Source organism: Notechis scutatus, chromosome 3 (assembly GCF_049901735.1).
Source record: "Notechis scutatus isolate UNSWTSFEM ecotype Mainland chromosome 3, rNotScu1.2, whole genome shotgun sequence".
NCBI lineage: Eukaryota > Metazoa > Chordata > Lepidosauria > Squamata > Elapidae > Notechis > Notechis scutatus.
In genome coordinates, this window is record NC_142011.1 from 104,488,553 (window position 1) to 104,511,555 (window position 23,003).

At 37.8% G+C, this 23,003-nt stretch overlaps 1 protein-coding gene across 2 annotated transcripts in view; it reads right to left on the bottom strand.

The window, feature by feature from the left end:
- LHX4 (LIM homeobox 4) overlaps positions 1-23,003 on the bottom strand; it is a 69,624-nt gene that overhangs the window by 17,669 nt on the left and 28,952 nt on the right. The window lies entirely within an intron of this gene.

The following is a 23,003-nucleotide window of genomic DNA, read 5'->3' on the forward strand; positions in this document are numbered from 1 at the left end:
AATAAGAAGAATGCCTAGCACTGTTCTTTATTGAAGACAATGCCTCATCGACACTGGGTGATAAGCTACAAATTATGGATGACAAAACACAGTTGGCTGAATTTTCATGGCACTTTTCTTTCCACAAGTAGTTTAAGCCTTCTTTTGGTTGGCCCCAGACTATTTCCCCAGGGCAGTGCGGGGGCTGCAATCCAAAAGCACAATTTTGCTAGATTAGAAATGATCTTCTGATGACAATCAATGGGTTTTTGTGGCAAAAACTTATTCTATAGATGTATTTACCTATTTATTTAAGTGGCTGCTAAGTTTTCAGTGTCTTTTCTAATAATGCTAAATACAGTGTTTGACATTTCATCGCTATTGCCTGCCAAGTTGACACAGATGCTGACATGATTTGAACCTTAGCCATCGTTTTTCTTCCCCCATTTTCCTTCCATTTTTAAGCCTTACAACTTAAAAAGAGAGATCTATTTTATTTTATTTTATTTTATATATATATATATATATATATATATATATATATATATATATATATATATATATATATATATATATATATATATTATTTGAAGCAGGTAGTGATGCAGCTGCGGTGTGGCTTCTGGTCCGTGGTCGTGTCTCATGATCATGTCTCATCATCAAGATGAGACACGACCACGGACCAGAAACCGCACCGCAGCTGCATCACTACCTGCTTCAAACCCCTCCAACCCATACATGAAGCGAACTGACGCCCACCATGAAGAGGCAGCACGACCACGAACGCAAAGCCAAACAGCAGGATCACAGCTCACCAGCTCAAATCCCCCAGCAACTAAGACTAAGCTGAGCACAACCAAGCCCCCACCTGAACAGAACACCCCCCCAGCCAATCAGAACACAGCCAACCCTCCAACCAATCAGAACACAGCCAAACCCCCTACCAATGAGAACACACCCCCACCCAATCAGAACACAGCCAAGCCCCCATCCAATCAAGTCACACCCCCACTAGCAGTTAAAAGGAAGAAGCAGCTGCAAGCTCACATTACTCTGAGAAGCACAGAGCCGAAGACACAAGCCTGAAGATGATGAATGAGACTTCATCGAAACGTTGCGTAGATACTTCCAATTTTACGCGGGAGAAAACCCGAATAACCAAAGATAGATAGATAGATAGATAGATAGATAGATAGATAGATAGATAGATAGATAGATAGATAGATATGCATTCAGCTTTGTTCGGGTATTTTCCCACGTCATAGTAGTTGTGCTTTTAAAGTTGTAGCGACGTTTCGGATTCTGCCGAAACGTCGCTACAACTTTAAAAGCACAACTACTATGGCCTGGGAAAATACCCGAACAAAGCTGAATGCCATACATGTAAGTACCCGAAAACTTAAGAATATATATATCAGAGACACCCATCAAGCAGAACACAGCAAACTCCGAGACCAATAAACACAGACCAAGACTCCCAACCAATCAGGATGAAGAAAAAACCATTCTGGCACAGCAATAGGCTGCCCCAAATTTAAATCTGAAACCACTGTAAAAGTCTGACCCACAGACGGACACAATACAGAAGCCTGATGATGGCAGATGAGATTCTGCTGAAACATTGCTACAACTTTAAAAAGAACTACAATGACGTGGGAAAATACCCGAACCAAGCCGAACACCATATATATATCAACAAACATAAACAAACACAAACATAAAACAACAAATAAAACCATCTTTCCATTGTATAGTGTGTCAGTTGGTACATATATTTTGTGCACAATATCAGCAATCTTTCCCTTCTACATTTAAATTATAGTTCATATATATATCAACTGTGCCTATTATATTATATTGTTATTAACACCTTATTAGACTTTAATTATAAATTCACATCATTCTTTTCAAGCAAATCTCAATTATTACATGACCTAATACGTAATATCATTCATTTCATTATAATCAATTATAACATATCATTACCTTATCATTACTATTATGTTATATTTATATTATAATATATTTTATTTCCCTATTTTCTTATCTAGCCATTGATAAAATAGATCCCAAATTTTATAATATTCTTTGTCTTCTTGCTCTCTAATTGCTAATGTCAATTTACTCATTTCTGCACATTCCATTATTTTCTTAATCACCTCTTCTGTGGGAATTTTTTCACTTTTCCAATTTTTGGCAAATACAATTCTAGCTGCTGTTAATACATTTATAATCAGATATGTCAATTCTTTACTATATTCTTCAGGTAAGACACCCAATAAAAATACCTCTGGTTTCAACTCTATATGCTGTTTTGTCATTTTTTCCAGTCATGTATGAATTTTAGTCCAGTATCTCTGGACTAAGTATCCACCACATGTGATAGTATGATCCAGGTATCTGATGACACTTCCAACATTTCTCTGATTTGTTCTTAAACATCCTTGCTATTCTTGCTGGGGGTAAGTGCCACCTGTAAAACATCTTATACAAATTCTCTTTATATGCTGTTGACATCGTTATTTCATAGTTTTGAGACTATAATTTCTGCCATCTTTCTAAATCTATCCCAAAATATCCAAAAAATTTCCCCCAAGCAATCATTGTTTCTTTTACTTGTTCTTCTTCTGATTTTACTCCAAGTAAATATCCATATAATTTTTTAATCACCTTCTCATCAGTACCTGTCAAAATTCCATCTAATCCAGTGAGTTCATTATAAAATCCTTCTGTCCTACGATCTTTATATCTAGAATGTATTTGCATATATGAATACCAATGCATCTCTATTTCTTGTTCCTCTAGTTCTTGCATAGATTTGAGTTCACCCTCTTCATTTAATATTTCACCATATCTTCCTGTTTGTTCCATTTTATAAACAATTGGATATGCAAATGCCTCTCTGTGGTTGAGAACCCGACTGGTATTTTCATGTAATGTTGTTTCCTTACTTTCTCCCATACTAATAATAAAGCATCACGAATATAGTGTCTCTTAAAGTACCCATGTGTTTTACTTTCCTTATACCATAAAAAAGCATGCCATCCCAATAACAGGTCATGACCTTCTAATGTTAACAATCTAGTATTCTTTAAGACTATCCATTCTTTCACCCAACTGGGTAGACCAAAACCTTGATCTAGCATCTTGTAGCAATTTTAATTTAATTCTTGCCTTCTTTCCCTGCCATTTATATTTCAGTATTATTTTATTTAGATCTTCGAAATATTCTTTCCCTAGTTTAATTGGAATTGTCTGAAACAAATATAAAATCCTAGGTAATATATTCATCTTAATTGTAGATATTCTCCCTATTAGAGATAATTGTAAATTTTCCCATTTTTTCAAATGTCACAATCTGTTGTTTGAGTTTATAATAATTATCTTCTTTGAGTGTTCCACATGTTGCTGTTAATTGTATTCCTAAATATTTAACTTTATTTGTGATCTGGTTATTCAATCTCTCTTTTAATTCTTCCCTTTGTTTTTTCACCATCTTCTTGACCAAAATCTTAGTTATATCTTTATTTATTTTCAAACCTGCCACCTGTCCATATTCTTCAATCTTTTCTATCAATTTAGGCGCTGTTTTTAATGGTTCCTCTAATATGAAAACCAGATCATCTGCAAATGCTTGTAACTTATATTCCTCTTTTTTTATTTTCATTCCCTTTATTCATTATCATCTCTAATATTTCTATTTAGGACCTCCAAAGTCAAAACAAACAGCAGTGGCGACAGTGGGCATCCTTGCCTAGTTCCTTTTTTGATATTAATATTATCTGTTAAGTCTCCACTTATCATTACTTTGGCAGATTGCTTATAATATATTGCCTCTATAGCTTTAATAAATCTTTCACCAAAGCCCATCTGTTCCAGTTGTAATGTCATAAACTGCCAATTTACATTATCAAAGGCCTTTTGCGCATCTAGAAAGACTAAAGCCATTTGCTTCTCAGAATATGTTTCATAATATTCTAAAGTGTTCAAAATTATTCTCATTTTGTCATTGATTTGCCTCTTTGGCAGAAATCCATTTTGATCAGTATGTATGAAATTGTTCAGGTATCTCTTAAGTCTTTCTGCCATTATTGAGGCAAATATTTTATAATCTGAGTTCAGCAGGGAAATAGGTCTGTAGTTTTTAACTTGTTGTAGGTCAGGGTCTTCTTTTGATATGAGAGTAATATAAGCCTCTGTTCATGAGTTGGGTATTTTAGTTTTTGACAAGACTTCATTCATCACTTCAGGCATTGGGATACTTAAAGATTCCTGTAAAGTCTTATAAAATTCCACTGGTAGTCCATCCGGGCCCGGAGCCTTTCCAGTATTTTGTCTCTTTAATGCCTCAGTTAGTTCCATCGTTGTTATTTTCCCTTCTAACATTATTTTAATACCCTCAGATATTTGCGGTAGTTCCACTCTTTGCAAGTATTGTTTAACATTTTCTTCATCAATATTCTCTTGGTTGTATAGTTTTTCATAATATTTCTGTACTATCTTTTTCTTTTCATCATTTCCATTACAAATCTTTCCTTGGTCATCTATTAATTGCATTATCTTTTTCATTTTTCTCTCTCTTTTTTCAATTTATATGCCAACCATCTTCCCGGTTTATTTGTATTTTCAAAGAAATTCTGTTTGGCATTCCTAATTTTTTGAACTAACACTTCTTTTTCAATTAACCCCATTTTGAGTTTAACTATATCCATTTGCTTTTTAATATTCTTTTTCTGTGGATATCTTTATAAGTCCCCTTCAAGTTTCTTATAGTCTTTCTCTAGCATCTGTTGCATTCATCTTTTTTTAATATTTCTTTTTCTCGTATAGTCTATCATTAGTGCTCTGGCATAGGCCTTCATGGTATCCCATAAGTTTTGTAGTGAGGTGTCCTCCTTGTTGTTTTCTTTGAAGAAAAAGGCCAATTCTTTTTGCATCTTTTGTGTAAATTCTTTTTCTTTCAATATTGTATTATTCAAAGTCCATCTGGATCTTTTCCTTTGTCCTTGCCACTTAATCCATACTGGATTGTGGTCCGCCCAGGTACTTGTTTCAATATTAACTTGTATATTTGAGATTAATTCCGGTGACATCCAAATCATATCTATTCTTGACCATGATAAGTGTCTATTGGAGTAAAAGGTATATTGTCTGTTCTTTGCATTTCTTTCTCTCCAAACATCTTTAATGTTTACTTACTCTACCATTTTGAAGAAGGATTTTGGAAGTGTTTTTCTATTTTGTTTATTAGCTTTCTGTGTTGTATAGTCCAATTTTGTATCTACTATCCCATTAAAATCTCCCATAAGACATATTCCAATTCTATAATTTTGTTATGCAATTTTTTGTAAAATTCTTGTTTTTCATTGGGAGCATATATTGCTACTAAAAGTATTTTTACATTGTTGTCAATTATTTCCACCATTAATATTCTTCCTTCTTCATCTGTAAAAATTAATTCAGCTTTGATCATGTTCTTAATGTATAGAGCAACTCCCCCCCCCTTTTTTGTGCCAATGAAGTATATAAATTCCCAATTTTAGGATGTTTCAATACCTGAGCATGTTGTTTTTTTATATGAACTTCTTGCAAGCAGATTATATCTAATTTTAATTTTTCTAATTTACAGAATATTTTCCTCCCTTTGGTGGCCGAATTCACTCCATTTATATTTATTGTAATCAGTTTCTTTTCTTCCATTATTTATACTTTATATGTAGGGTTTACAGCTCTTGTAGACCTTTGCTCTCTTGCTTCTTTGAAGTCCATCCTTTTACCTACTGCTCCTTCCTCACATGTTGTTTCTTCTTGCATTACTTTATTTCTTGCTTCAGTCATCAGAGAGATCTTTTTTAGAATGGGAAAGCATGTATAATTTTCTCTATTGGCCTAAAATGTATTACAGTGCTTTAAATACAGGTAGTCCTCAGCTTACAGCCATTTGTAATTTACAACAACACTGAAAAAAAGGATTTATGGCCATTTTTCAAATTTACATCTGTTGCAGCATCCCCGTGGTCATGTGATCAAAATTTGTACCCTTGGCAACTGGCATGAATTCATGACTGTCACAGTGTTCTGACTCATGTGATCACCTTTCATGACCTTCTGACAAGAGAAGTTAACGGGGAAATCACAGTCACTTAACAATCATGTTGCTAACTTAACAACTGCGGTGATTCGCTTAACAACTGTGGTAAGAAAGATAGTAAAATTGGGCAAAACTCACTTAGCAACTGTCTTACTTAGCAATGGAAATTTTGGGCTCAATTCTAAGTTGAGGACTACCTATACAGACTTTGGATTCCCCTGCCCCTTCCCTTCCTGTGGCCAAAACAAATGTCTTGACTATTTTTATTATATTCCATCTGTCTTTCAGTGTTAATGTCTGCCAATACCCCAGATCCCATCTGCAGAGGGTATTTGCAGGAGGAGTTAGGGGAGGAATTATGAAAACAACAGGGACACATGACACAAACTCCATCCTTTTTGTACATGTGTTAAGATCCTGCCAACACCTCTGCCTATCAGCTTTACTGTGGAGTTAGAACTTCTTCTCAGTGTGCATTGCTTTATTTGTAGAGAGAGATTCATTTGACTTTTCATTTGCTCCATTTTTAAAGGACTAACTAAGCTTTGTTATACATTTTGGAAGTAGCAAAAAAGATGTAACCATCCTCAGGCTGCTATTTAAGGATGAAGTATTTAAAAAAAAAAGATTGTTTTGAAAACTCAGGGAGTTTTTTTGTTAGGTAACTATCAAAACTCCCGACAGTTCTGTCTTACATTAGTCTTGTAAGTAATGAATAAATTCAACAAATAGCTAGATCTAAAAAATTAGAAGAAGAAATTTTGCTCTTCTTTAACCCGAATTCCATACTGAATTGGAACTTTAAGCCGGACTCTGTGTTAGTCTTTCTGGATCATAGTAATTGGAAGAGATGTATTTATATTGTAAAATCTTGAGATATTAGACCAACACTATGGAAACCTAAATTCAAGTTCATTTAGCCATGGTACCTCACATGGGCTGAACATTATTTCTTACCTCCCAATCGACTTCAAAGTATTGCTGTTGTGGGAATAATATTGAAAAAAGGAATATGATATATGCTGCCTTCACTCCCTGGAGGAAAGATGCAATCTAGCAAATAAACGCTACACTTAACTGCACTATATTAAGCCACATAATGTACCTGAAGCTACATCAGTTGGAGGAAATGCTATGTTCTGAGGCATGAATATACCTGCCTATAAGAATTACAAATCTTGGGTGAGTCCTATTATTCAGAAAAGTTCACCATGAAATACTTTGAAGCCCTATACAGAAACTGGCCATTGGATACTAACATAAGAATTAATCTCAATTAAAAAATTTCATTATCAGGTTAAAAGTTCACTTGCTAATTTTTTAAATGTTCTTTTAGCCTTCTAAGAGAGCACACAGATTAAGCTGGTTGTAGCACTGTGATAAAAAAGTGTGAGTGGAGGAAAATTCCAATTCAGTTGTAAACTTACTACAGTACACCATTTTGTATGTTGTCAAACAGCAATATGAGAATAGCATAACTACTTACCTTACAGGAATGTTGCAAGGGTTATTAGAATTATGTGTGCTTACTCTTTAGGTTGCTCTGAATAATTGTACATATCTTAAGAACAACATGCATTGTATGTAGCAATGTACAATACAAAATCAAAAACAAAGCAAGCTTCAAGCTACTGTTGACATAAATTATATAAAATTCTTCATCAATCAGAATATTTCAATCCAGAAAAATCAACCACAATATTTCTCAAACTAAATAATACAATCAGGAACACTTTCTTTCAAATAGCCCTTGGATAACAACCCTCCTTAAATTTTAACTGTTCTTTATTGTCACATTTTCAATTGCTCAAGAGACCAATTTCCAGCTTGTTCAGGACCCAACATTAACCCTGGTTGGGACTGTAACCAGCACAGTTTGCTTCATTAGTCTTTCTAGTTCCACATGATGCACAATCCATTGTTTCCAGACCAAACACAAAGATAGTTCAACATTACATGCAGTCTAAATGTATAGTTGCCAATGTATGAACTACAAAAGGTATTTGTTACTACCACTTAGCTGTGTAATGTCAATTATGAATCTAGAAGCATTCTCAAACTACATAGCTATCCTTTAAGAGAATACCATTCATATTGAGAAGAAGACAGCTCCCTGATTCTACCTACCCACAAAACCATTGCACAATTATCCACTCCCAGTTTACTTAGATAATTTGCTAATATTTGGAATCATTTCTTCCAGCATAAGTATCCATGGAGAGACAAAGAGATAGCTGACAGCAGACGCCTGACTGTGCCATCTTGCAAATGCTAAGACTTACATACTTACATCAGATGTTAAGGATATGAAGGCAGAGTTTGAATGATGACACCACTGAATGTGTAATATCATGTTTTCATCATCATAGTTTATGCCAAATGGTACCTATCTGTCAGGAAGGGTGTTTTTCAAGAGTGGATACACCACCATCTTCTTCATGGAACTGACCACCATAAATCCTGGGGCAAAAATGCATTCTCTACTATCTGCTCAGTCAATCTCATCTCAACTAAAACAAACATGCCCAGATGGATAATATGGCTTTCTGGGAGAATAAAAAGTTGGGAGCCTACAAGATCCTAGGGAGAAAGGTGTTCCATGGGCAGAAGCTGCTATGGAAAGGGCACGCTTCCCAATTCCCACTGGGTGCCAACATTTAAGGAATGGGACTTAGACAGTACCCATTCTCTCTACCCTGGTGGAGTGGTCAGATACACCCAGAGAAAATAGTTTGTCTCTATATTATGTAGATTTTAAAAGTAATAAACAGCAGTAGAACTTCACCTAGAAGGAACCTGGGAGTTAGTGCTACTCAAGCAGCAGTAGTGTAACATGGTAAAATTGAAAGGTGCCCATACAGTACATTCTGTATCAGTTGTATCTTCTGGGTGGTCTTCAATGTTGACCTGAAGGTACCCTCTCAAGCAGCATTCAAATTGGTGTAATTACATCTTCAATATAATTTTAAAATCTGTCATAGCAGACTACTGAGGACTTCAACCCAGGAATAATCAGAGGAGATAACAACACTTGTTATATGATTTGGAGCAACTCTTCTGGAAACCTAAATGAGAATTCAATGGAGACACAGTCCTCTTCAATGCCTTTGAGAGATGTGCCTCATACTTGTCTGACTGTCTTCGTGATAAAATGCTACATTACTAAAATATGGCCATCTTCCACCTTTTTCATGACAAAGATTTCTTCCGCTCCCAAATTAGGGCACAGAAACAACGAAGAACAGCTATGTCGGTAGCCTACTGCGCTCACCTTTATAGGTGTGCTGATCAAATTGCTCCTTGTTATTAGAAATTCCAAAAGAGCATTCCATCAAATTGTATTAATCTAAAAGTCATGTTTTAATAGGCCTTATGTTACATGAAGCTACCAATACTTCACCATGTTCACCAACTTTAGTCTTTAATGTGTTTAGTTTTCAACCTCCTCACAGCTTACAGAAAAAGACTAACTCAAAGTATGTTCTGGCCTGTGCACGGGTCTGAGGACAAATTGAGGCAGTTTTATTGGTTTTAATGAGACCATGAAGTTCTGAACCAGCCCAAACAAGGTTCTCTCAGTGTCAATGTTGAAGTCCTTCAGAATAACCAAATATGGGTTCTCCATTACTATAATGGACATCCTTAGCCAGATCAGTCGGGGAGGCTGTTGAACTGCACAGTGGGTGGCTACTCCCAATTCTGTTTTGCTCACTCACTTGAAAAAAATATTTCAAAAAGATTTCCTAGTAAATGTAAACCTTTAATTAACACAGCAATGCCTCATCATTAGCTATCTAGCCTAGACTTACGCAGAATTGGAACTGCAGGCGGAAAAGCTAGTTGCTACCAGCAGTTGTCCAGTAGCCTTTTTATTCAGACTTAAGTTGTGGATTAAGACAAATTTGTTATGAATTCATCAGGCCTATATTAATAGGCCTAAGATAAGTCCTATTAAAACATTCCATTTTTGATTAATAAAATTTGATGGAATCCTCTTTTGGAATTTCTAATAGCAAGGAGCAATATTACGGGCAGTAATGTCTTCAGGCAAAGAATCAAAAGCCATGAGAAAAAAATCCCCCGCCATACAATCCCATCCCATGTATTTGCTTGTTTGTCTAACAAATTTATATAGCCAGCCAATCAGAGGTGATTCTTGGTGGCTTACAACATCTATCCTTTTCTCAACCTGCAATCAGTTATATGTGTGCCTCTCATCTTTTACAGAGGATTAAACTATTGGTCTCCAAAGCCCGAAAACTTAAGATAGCCAAGATAAAGAGTGAATAATTAATTATTTGAAGTACATTCAAATGTTTTCCCCACAGATTTTCTAAATAGTCTAACCAAGCTAATCCGATTCCCCAATGATCTATTTGCTATAGGAACTAGCACTTTGCCCCTGCTTGTTATTTTCAAATCTACACTTAAAATATTGGAGGCATACTCCTTAAAAAAAAACAAAAAACACATGCAGTTCAATTTGCAATGTTCATGTCTGCCAGACCCCTCCCCTAGAGAAGCATGCACTTAATCTGTTTAATGTGTGGATTACATGCAGCTGCAACATCTTTCTCTCCTTCTCCCCCACCCCTTCTTCAGATAACATAAAGTCACATTAAGGAGCTGTGTTTATTTTAAATGCCAGAAAAGGAGAATAGCATTTTGGTTCACCAAGACAGCACCTTAATATTACGGCTTGCTTTCCCAATTTGCAGATTGCTTGTTTTCAAAGACAAAGAAAAAAGACTAAAATGTATTTGTAGAAATTTGTCTTCCAATTCCTGTTAGTCATCCAAGAGATGGCAATTATTTCAGCTACTGAACAAGAGAGTGGAAACTGGTCATTTAATCTATACAAAAGAGATGCTTAATAATTTTGTGGTCAAGGGCCTTATGTTGTCTACAATAACTTAGATAATAGAGGAAATGTCTGAACTTTTCAATAATTATACTGCTTCTCAAAATAATACCAAACTTGTGCCAGACTATGCAGTGTTACTAATCTGATCCCAAAAGACATTTTGGAACATGCAGGGGCTGAATGTAGCAGCCTTCAAAGCAGTTGTATGATCCCAGGAAGACATGGGGTTGTTTTAAGGAAAGTTATACACAGGTGCTGCTTTCGCCTCCTTGCATGCTCTGAAGCACAGTTCTCTGGCACTGAATTCCAAAACTGAACAGCCTTAGGTGAATAGAGACCTAATATTGCATTTAATATTTCTATCAGAGTAGCTAGTTATGTGTGACAATGTGTGCTCTGTTAGATCATCATTTTAGGGCTATTTCCCTTACCTAAAGAGAAATAGAGTGATCACAGGTGGACAAGAAGTAAAAGCAGCAGGAGTTATTTCCAATTTCCTGCTAGATTCCCCATTAAATTTCCTTGTGGAAAGCTGATAAGAAGCATCAGAAATCTTCCTCCCTTCCTTCCCCCTTGTTGTTTCCTTTCTCCCTTCCTGTCCGTTCCTCCCTCCCTCACTGTTATTTCCTTCTTTCTATCCTTCCTCCCTTTTTTCTCTCCCTCCCTTCATTCTTTCCTTACTGTTTCTTCCTTCCCCACTCCACCCCTCCCTCCTTCCTTCTTTCCTTCTTCCCTCCCTCCCTTCTTCCTGCTTTCCCTCCTTCTTTCCTTTCCTTCCCTCCCCTTCCAAGCAGGCAAGTCAATGCTGTTGCTAGCTGGGGGAATGACCGATGAATTAATTGCAAGAGAGTAGCTGGGAAATTAGAACCTTCAAAATGAGCATCCCATGACCACAGCAGTTGCCTGCAATGTTGAAGCAGCAGCAGCAGCCCAGCAGCATTGAAACACCAATCACTTTCCCAAATGTTATTCCCTCAGGAGTCATAAAACCCAGATTTTTGACTGTAAGTTAGTCTATTTCAGGTACCCTTGTTGCCCTGTGATGGACCACTTTGGCCAGTTAAAGGTTATGGGAATGAAAGTTTTAATAGTATATAGATGTCTTCATTTGCTCTCATAATAATGGATTTTAAGGTTACTCCATAATGCAAATTATAGAGATATGTGCAGCATCTTCGGTTTGGAATTTTAAAGTTGGGGAACACTCCTGAGAATATACTGTATACATCCAAGAAAACAAACAAATTTATCATCAAACAAATCAACCCAATTTTTTTACTCAGGACACAAGGTCTCAAATTACTCTATTTGGGTCATATTATATGAAGACCTAACTCCAGAAAGTTAAGTCTTCATATAATATGTTCCAAATAGAAGAAGAATCTAATGCCAGCAAAGGTGGATGGAAAGAGAAGAGAGTGACCAACAGCAAGGAGGGTGAACAATGGCAGCGAGTGCACTGTTGGAAGACTTGAGCGATCAGATTGGGGTCAGGTTGTCATGGTGACAGTCTATATATATGGTTGCTAGGAGTAAAAACTGACTTGATGACACATATCATCAATTTGATGATATATTTTTGATGATCAATTTGATGAATAAAACTTGATGACACATATCATCATAACATGTCTGGAATACTCTACCCGACTCTGTAGTTTCTTCCCCAAACCCCAAAAACTTTAACCTTAGACTGTCTACTATTGACCTTTCCTAAGAGGTCTGTAGGGGCGTGCATAAGCGCACCAACGTGCCTACCGTCCCTGTCCTATTGTTTCTCTTATTCTTTATTTTTCTTATATGTAGCCATTTCATGTATTCACAACTATGTATACATTTATACTTATTGTCTTGTAAACAATTGGCAAATCAAATAAATAAATAAAATAAAATAAATATCAATCAATCAATCAATCAATGTGTAGTGGAGTTTTGTTTGTGTTGGAAAAAATTGTGCTGAGCAAAGTAGATAAATTGGCAAGGAATGCTGCCCTGTTGTTCTTCCAGCAAAGAACTTCTACTGGATCTGAACGCCTTCCTTTCTAGAAACAGCCTATTTGGATCCAACCCAATGCACACAAGAACACAGAAGTTATCTTGCACATTGTCAAACCAAGGAAGCATGCAGCTGATTGAACCATGTGATTATGATATGAGAGATTATCGTAGGAGCTTTTCTGCCCAAACAGAAACACCAAGACTCATCAAAACCATCACGAACAGCGACATTAATCCAGACGATGTGCTTTTGTTTATGCCAATAAAATAAATTTTCCTCTTTAATAAATTTGGATTATGTCCTAAAGCCAGCTATTTTCCAGTGAGCTAAAGCACATGAAGAAATAAGAGTTTGCAGAAAGACTATTGGGATCTCAAAAAAAAAACAAAAAAAAACCTGTTACTGCTACCAAGTTGCTGTCCGTTGTCCTGAAACCAAAGGCAGCTAACATTTCTCAGGCCTTGCACCTGGAGTGTTGCTTCTGCTGCCTCATTTCACATTATTCTCTAATCAACTTTACAATTAAGACTTTTTTTTTTCACAGCTGGCAGTATCAAACTACACTTTCCACAGTCCAATATCTACTTCCTCATCTAAGCCTCAGACCCACTGATTTAGTACAGTTCTTCCTACCTGGAGAGCCAGAAAACTCCAAGCATCATGATTACATTTTAATACATTTTTTGCTTCCATTCACATGGTGTGAAAAATGTTCTGCTCTTGTAAAAGACATGTCTTTTAATGGCATCTGTCAGAGCCTATCAACCATCAGAAAATGTGGCTAAGTAAATAATGCCATTTGTTATTTTGGGCAGGAGCAGCAACCACTGGACATCACATCAATCAGTTTTTAAAAGGCAAATTAATAATAGGATATCTGGTGGTATAAACACATTAACATGGAAAAATCATTCAATACCTCCCCCAGCAAGTACCCCTCTGGGTAATATAGTCATAGCCAGGCCTCTGAAAGGGAATGGTTAGCTGTAACACTAATGTTCAGCAGCCAATGAATTTACAGGGGATCAGATATACGGATTTAGCTGTATTCCTCAAAAGTACTCTCTGCATTGTAGATTTGAAGATTTAAAGCCTGCATCTAAAAAATAAAAAGCAGGTATGACATAAAAACTTCCCTAATGTATGCATTAAAGAGAGAAATTGGGCAGCTTTTTCCAGTCCAACAAACCTCTACGTGAATGTGGCCATATTTGCAATTTACAATCAAGATCAAGAATCACACTCTTAGGTTGTCAGACTCTTTTGAAGATTTCAGCATGATGCTTTCCTCAGACCCTAGGGTTAGCTTCTAAGCTGCTGTAGCTCCGACACGAGTTCCTTATTCCTCTGTTCTTGTTCTTCTTTTCTACCTGTATTCCTCATCCGCCAGCAAGAACAGACACTCTGTCACTATTAGGAAATTAGAAACCTCTTTTTCCTTTCATTTAACTGCCCTTTCTCACTAGCTGCTAGATTGTATTCTGGAACTCCTTGTCTAAACACAATTACAATAGCTACCTTTTCCCCTAAAGCAGGGGTCTCAAACTCAATTTACCTGGGGGCCGCTGGAGGCAGAGTCTGGGTGAGGCTGGGCCGCATAAGGGATTCCATAGTGGCACTGCACACGTCATTTCTGCTCGGCTTCTACTTGTCAGCGGCTCCTGGTTTTGCCTTTCCCTTCCCAAGGCAACGTGGGACTGGAGCCGCGCGGAGCTGCGCCGGCGGTAGCAACTCCTGACAGCCCCAGCCAGACACCTGAGCGGAGCCCGGGCGGAACTGCCTGTTGCTGCTGCGGGCGTCTGGCTGCCCAAGTAAAGAACCGCACCAGCTCAGGGCAACTGTGAGGAGCAAGAGGGGAAGCCGGACCATTGGAGAAGCGGAGCAAATCCGGAGATTAGTAGCTGCCTCTTTCGGCGCAGAAAGCTTCCCCCAACCAGCCGGCTGGTCTCCTCCTCCTCGGCCATACAGAACAAACAGGCAGAGAAGGAGGAGAGCAGCTGGCCAGTTGGGGGAGGCTTCTTGTGCTGCGAAAGAGGCAGCTAATGATCTCCGGCTCCGCTCTGCTTCTCCAACATCTGGCGCCGCCCTGTTCTATGTGCTGGCTGCTTGGACTTGCCGGGCCCGAATGTCAGCCACGACAAGGAACGGCAGGCGGGACTTCCTTCAGAGGTCCATTCCCCCTGCGGGCCGCACTAATATTATACTTTCATATCATGGTGGGGGCCACAGGATATCATCCTGTGGGCCGCAATTGGCCCGTGGGCCGCGAGTTTGAGACCCCTGCCCTAAAGCATTCAGCTCTACACCATAGTGCTGATATACATATAACATAGGACACATACCAGAAGCTTAAATTCATCCCTTGGGATCATTGTATCTTGTTTCTTTTCATGTCATGTCTGATTTAAGTTGAAAATTCCCATATCCTCTCCTCTCCTTTTGTGAGCTGAGAAATCTTTTACATGTTGTTCAATCTGTGCCTCATTCCCGCGTACCACTGCAGATGTTAATGTAAAACAAAGTTTTAAAATTCTACATAAACTTTTGTTTTGATTTGCTGTAAAGCCCAACAGCCTGAAGAGATTAATGAATATAATTGAAAACAGCTATATCAGCCTGGCAAATCTACTCTCGGATACACACAGTCGATTGAGAACTTCAGAAGCCTCAATTCATTTTGAAAATTACACATATATACTAACTCTAATAAGCTACACACAAGTCAAACATCTAAGCATAGAATGCCTTTCATAGGGAAATGTCAGTACCATGAAATCCACTGGCCATAGGTTCTACTTCTGCTGACCCCTAGAGCTTGGCTATTGTTTTGAGATGCTGCCACAGCCGTGTATAATGCTATCAGTGTGATAAACTTTCTAAAACAGCTTTTAAAAAAAAAAAATTATGTGAGATATGTTGGGCTTCCACTTCCATAATAGTTGAGAACTAATGAAACTAGAACTCCGACCTATGCAGAATGTCCCATAATAAAGAAAGCCTACTCTAGAGTTGATCATCTAGAAATAGAAGCCAAGTCCTGATGACAGAATAGTGGTGACAGGGTGATATTCAGTTCTGAAACTGACTCAGTGAGGCTAGAGCTAATGAGCTTCACTTGATACTTGAAATGAATTTGCCCCTGAACCAAATATTGTGTTTGTAAGCCAGGAGAAGCACTTCCTCAATTACACCTTTATAAACAGCATTTTATATACTTTTTCCTACATCAAGGGTGTGCAACTTCCCAACTTGGGGACCACAACTCACTTCAAATGCAAACGTCTTTTCAGTGACCTCTGTTTCAATAGAAGGTTCAGGGTATATTTGGGGCTTCTCCTTCCCTATCCGCTGCTAGCCTTTTAGCAGTGGGAATGGGAGCAGGGGGAATCTTGGAAGGAAACCAGTCTCATTTCCCCCATTAGCAATTCTCCCAAAAGAATAAAAATCTGGGTATATATTTTAAGCTATTTTGTTGCTGGAATAGGACCAATTTGCATTGCATTCCTTCTGGTTCCCATACCTGTCCTTCTCTTTAACAAAGTGAGAAATTGCTAACCTTGCTTCATATATTTGTTCGTGTTTATTTTCTATCTATATAAAATATAATAAGACTGATATTTAAAAAGTGGAGATTGCATCTCAGAAAATCAACCATTTTACTCCTGAATTTTGGGGTGTTGGAAGAGAGGTGGCTCACCTTGAAACATGCCCATGAATAATTATAACTTCTGTCATTTGATACTGTGCAGTATGTGGAGATAAATTTGCACAATCTCTTTGTGATGCTATAGGCATGCAACACATCCACAGGGATCCATGTGATATACAAGATCTCCTTAGTATACATCTTTTATAACATTTTTGTTTGCTAACAGAAGTATAGCCTGTTCTCATTCTGTGGCAAAGAAAATGCCTGCTGTGCAGAAAGTCCCAACTTTAACCCTCATCATTAAAAAATATTTTTAATGAATAAGCAAGAAAAGCACACATACATATCCTTCAGAGATTTAAGTTGCTATAAGATAGTGTTGCATGGATAAATCTGTCATATAGGAAGCAAAAATAAACGCAAAGCGGTTTCACTGCTAGTAGTGGATTAAGTTGAATACATTTGATTTAGGATATAAGTATTATATATCCACATTATGGTAAAAGATATTATAAGCAGGAGATTCTGATTTCTGACATATATGCATCCATATTTTACTTGCTAACAAGTAAGTAACAAAACCTAGCAAATTGGACTAACAAAACCTAGCAGTTTGAAGTGTGATACGGTATTTGGTTTTCGGTCATTCAGAAGATATCGGATAATGATGTACAAAATGCTCTAGTTTCAAACAGTTCTGAATTTAAAATGACCTATTTTGCCTTGGAACAATAATTTTGCATTCCAAACACAATGTTCCTACCTTTCTGGAAGTGTTTTGAGCTTCAAGCAGTTGTTTCAAGATTGAAATGCTTCCAAGATTATTCAAATAACCCATACTGAATTGAAAAAACTGTTTAAACTCAAATAGAGCATTTACATTCAAAACTAAATTCAAAACATTTTCAATACCCCCAACAGTCAATGAAAAATTCATCAGGTACCAACAATATTCCTAATCGGAGGTAACATTATGTCCTTAGAAAAGGGCCAATAAAGCAGAATTTCAAAGTCACAAGGATTAGATTCTATCGCTATAGGAAAGGAGGATCCTGAATCTGCTTTCCATACCTGCTGGAATATTAAATCAGTAGTAATATTTTATTGCTATACATAAGCCATGGTGGTGCAGTGATTTGAGTGCAGTATGCAGGCTACTTCTGCTGACTGAAATTTGGCAGTTCAAATCCCACCAGGCTCAAGGTTGACTCAGCCTTCCATCCTTCCAAGGTGGGTAAAATGAGGATCCAGATTTTGAGGGGGCAAGAGGCTGACGCTGTAAACCGCTTAGAGAGGGCTGTAAAGCACTGTAAAGTGGTATATAGGTCTAAGTGCTATTGCTATTGCTGTGAGGTCAAGAGATAGCCAGATAGTGTATAGGAGAACGTTTGACAAGATGAACCAGGTAAAGGGAATGTTTCAACAATAGAGAACTGTATCAATAGAATTGTATTTGTAGGAAAGGTTCTTCAGCTTTAACCATTTTTCCCTACATGCATTTCATTTTTCATGACAATTTAATGCTTATTTGTCCAACAATATTATTCTGTTGAATTAAATGTGAAATTGGCTCTAAAGCTTATGCTGACTGGTGCCCACACGAGAGCCGTTACTTCCTTTAAAACTGGCTTATGTAATGCCATTAGAGAGGTTTTAACTAAAAGGAAGCATGCAGTTATGTTCAGCAAATCAAGCAGCCATTTGTTTACTTTTCCATTCTCTAGAGAGATCCAAATAACTGGTAAAATGAGTGGGATATTAACTGCTGGATTAAAAAGCTATAGACTCCCACAGAAAAGTATTACCTGCAGCCGTATGTAAAGGCATTTTATGGCAGAACCCTACAGAAAGATGTAAAGGCTGCACATGTTACACAGGGCCAGCCACTATGGTACCATTTAAGGAGAAATAGACATGAATTTAGACAGTTATTGTCTGGAAGTGAGATACCTTTAAGGAAGGGGGCGGGTTTAATTTGCAAAGCGGTCTGGTTTCCATGTCTCCCTCTTCACAGTCATTATTTCTTTGAACTCAAAGCAGATAGTGTTTTGTCATTAGGAAGTTAATAAACAAGTAAGTAAATAAGTATGTATGTATGTATTAACAGTGAATTTAACCAAGGAGTTGTAGTAAAGCTGGGGAAAATGAGTGAAACTGCGGCAATTTCACTCATTTAGGGATTGCTATGAAAAGCAAGGAAATAATTTAGATGTTAAGAATGCGGGGACCCAGGGAGGCAGGACAGAGAAAAATGACGCATAGATAAACAAGGAGAAATAAATATAGAAATTTCAGGGTTTTCACCAGACCACAGAAAATCCTGCAAGGTTATATGAATTGGGGCCTTGCATTCAAAAGGGGAGGTGATTCATAGAACTGACAAGGAGAAACGAAACTGAAACATTTGAAAAAGAAATTTTTAAAAATGTGGAGTTGTGGGTCCACCCAAATCTAGAGATACTGATTGACGCAAGCAAGAGTTTGACCAGAGTGAGACCAATCATGGATGAAATAGCTAGGAGAAATAAAAAAAGAGTACTGCAATGGGAATCTATTAGGGCAGGGGTGTCAAACTCACAGTGTCATGTTGTCATCATGTGATGTATCGTGAGTTTTCTCCTTTGCTAAAATGGGAGGGGGCGTGGCCAGCACATGATGCTTCCAGCCTATGGGCCGCAAGTTTGAGACCCCTGTATTAGGGGAAGAGACGGAAACATATATAAGACCTCAACTTTGGGTATGGCAGAAAGGAGGGAGAGACGAGGAGGAATGAGAAGGAGGAAATGAGTCGTATTTGAAACTAGCAGAGACTCCCCACCTACCCCCTTCCTCATGGCAGCAAGATCTCTCATGACAAAACTCATGAACAAGAGACAAAGAAGGAAGACATGAGGTTTTGTGCAAGAAATGCTAGATCAAAAATTGGCAGCTGTGCCCATATAGTGCAAAAATCTGGGAGTTTATATATATGTGTGTGTGTGTTAGGAGCTGAGAAGCAGTTTAGAAATTTGACCCAGGAAGAGAAAAAAATGGCCTGAAGATTTAAAGCAAGCGCTATAGCTTTGCAAAGGAACGTAACGAGCACCTTATGGAATGGGGGAGCAGGAGTAAGAGTAGCTTGCTTACTGGACTGTTCATCCAAAAAAAAATGTACTAGATGTAAATACAAGCTATAAAAAGTTCACAATTAAGGATGGGATGTTCTTTTAATTATCAAATGCCTAAAAGGGAGGGAGGTGGACTGTTAGAAGTCCCCCTTTGGGTTGGCAGCAGGCTTGATGAGTAAATAACCCAAGAGCTACAAGAATTTCTGCTTGGAAAATCTCTACGGGATTCAGCTCACAAACCCAGGACCGGCTCCATAGTCAAACAATACATAAATTGTACATCCTGTTTATTTACCATGCACATTCGCTTGTGTTTCAGATCTTCCTTCTGGAGATCCCTCACTTGCCTCCCCATACCCACATGTTCCTCCTCTTCTCTTATAGGGCAATCTACCCCTTGCTTGCAGTGTCTCCAACAAGGCTCACTGGATGCCCATGACTGCAACATCCACTTCCATCAGGACATTTTGCATGGACTGTCTTCTTCCTACTCCTTGCCCAATTGTCAGACCTGGTCTACACAGTGCCAGCAGAATGAAACGGCGGGGGTGATGCATGCCTTTATGCTGCTCCTGGTAGTTCCAAGACACTCTGCAGTTAATAAGATCCCCTGCAGTTAATAAGCAGATACACATATAGTAAAAAGGTTGTAAGAGAGAACTTCAAAATGACACTAGCCTACCTGGTATGCTTAATCTCCCATTTCTGGATGCTGCCACCTCATGCTTAACCATACTGATCAAGCTAATTAGTCAAATTAGGAATACCTTCTTTTTTATTGCAACCATCCCTTCAATAGCTCTAAAAGCTGTGTCTTGAAAGCATCACCATCATCATGACACTCTATAAATTTGCAGAGAACTATTACTCACATGCACACACATTCTCTAATTTCTCTAATCCCCTCCATACATGCAACTCTACATGATGGCTTCCAAGGCTCTGCATTCAGCATCTGCTCAGTCACATGTTCTTCCCTTGCTAATGGCAAGGGAGGGAGGGAGGATTGGCAGGCAGATGCTTTTGAAATCAAGCAATACAGTCAAATAATGGAAAATAGAGGAGAGGGTATTATTTCCTGGGTCATACTTTCCTTTCACCTGTATACTAAACTGGGCTGGCTCTACCTGACAGGTATAAATCATCTGGCCAGCAATATGTATGTTTTGTGCACTTGGGAATCTACTTTACAAGAGCATTTGTCTTTCTAGATTCATACCTGGAGCAAATTGGGCAAGGGGGAGATTTCCAGAGGGAAGGGTACTGTGAATCATTACCCATATGCAGCAAAAGCCTCTAGGTTTTGCTTTGATGCATAACAAGGGTAGTTCCTGAACATTTTCACCATCAGTTTTTTAAAAGCAAGTCTTTCTGTTTAGTGACTGATTACAGAGAGGAAAAGGTTTTAAGAAAACTCTGGCCATAGTTGCATTTTAATGCTGAAGAATAAGATTTCTATATAGCCTTTGGGCCTTCCCAGGATTAGCAGAAACAAGAATATCTGACAAATGCAAATATATACACATCTTTACAAGATTTATGTTCAGGTAAGTATGCAATTCTGGGTCTTTCTAAGGCACGGTTCTCCAACTGAGCTTTCGGCACAGAGGGAAAAGGGATCAACAGCTTTTCCATGACGTTTCCATGTCTAAATGTTGGTTTTGAGCTATAAAATCTTGTATATGGTGCTGGCACTTTTAGAATTCAGGCGGGCCATTTTGTTAGATGTGCTGTGCTATTTTAATTATCCCTGTTGTTTTAAATTGATTGTTTTATGATATTTATGATGTTTTTATGTGAACAGCTCAAGGCTTGTAGACTTGGGCAGGATATAAATTATGCAAATAAATAATCTGGATTATGACAGATTGATAGCAATGCACCACTAACACAAAACAAAACCTAAGCACGCACATTATTTTTTTCCTGCAGTTCTGTAAAATAATCAAATATTTCTAGCCTACCTTTATAAACAATTAATTCTGAAGAAACTAGTTATTTACTAGCGGCAGGCTAGAAATGTTTATTTACTTAACAGAATGGAATAATTAGTGAACTAGTATTTATTTTCTTTTAATTTACATTCAAATAAATATTAAATACCTAGACCCAAAATGCTAATAACTGGGATTGTCCCTCAAAATAACAAAGTGAGGAAGAAGGCAGAGCCTTCTCACTAACGGACCGTAGATCGCAACTCTCTGCGGCTATGGTCCGTGCTCTTTCGTTGGAGAGCCCCGATCATTACGAGGGGCATAATTGGAGGGGCGGCGGAGTAAGGGGAAGCCGCAAGCCAGGTTGAGGGGAGCCACATATCCCCGCCTGGGCTTGGTCTTTTTCCCCCCGAAGACGACTGCAGCGGTGGTTTAAAATGGCCACCCCAAAGAAGAGGACTCAGCTGGATTAAGATTTGTGCAGGAAGGAAGAAAGAGGTGGATAACATCTGAACCGGGACAACTGGGCAATACAACTAAACAAAAGTACCCCGGGATTAAGATAACATGGAATTTTTAAGAAAAGAAAAGTGACCGGCAAAATTACAAAGGGACAGGAAAAAAAGAAAAGAAAATATTTTTGACAGCTAAGTGGGGCTTCAAACCGGGAAAGGAAGAAGCCGGAACTAAAGATTTAACTAAATTGGACTAAAATATTTTGGGAATAAACAGGCATAAAATAAAGCTGGACTTAAGATTGTCAAAAAATAATAATAATAAAGTTTACAAATTGGAAACTGGACTGTGCTGGAATATTGAGGTTCGAAAAACCCTAAATAAAAAAAATAGGGGGAAAAGGTGAAGACTTTGTATAATGGAGAGTGTCATCTTTTGACAAAAACTTGAGCTCAAACAAAAGGGAAAGCATCCTGTTTCTGAATGAACTTGTGTGGATATAACATTAAAGAAATATTGAAACAAAGTAAGAATCTTAGAAAGTGAAAACAGAACCAGAATAAAGAAAAAGCAAGGAAAGACTGACTGTGGGATTGATTGATGTTTTTGGTACAGACCCTGGGCGGGAATAACTGAGAACTTTAGAAAATTGAAAGAAGAAAGAAGGAAAGTAAAAGTGTTTTTTTTTTGTGTGTGTGGACTTTAACAATCATAAAATACAAGAGTGTGTAATGATGATATCTCTTCGGGAATTAAAAATGGAACTTAAAAATATGAGATAATTACTATAGGAAAGAGGCAAATCACTTTGCTCTGTGTTAGCAAAAATGGAAATGGCGATTGAAGAACAAGAAGAAAGAGCTTCAGAGGAGAAGGAGTCAATTCAAGGAGAAGACATTTTAAATAGACAATTAACACAAAGAA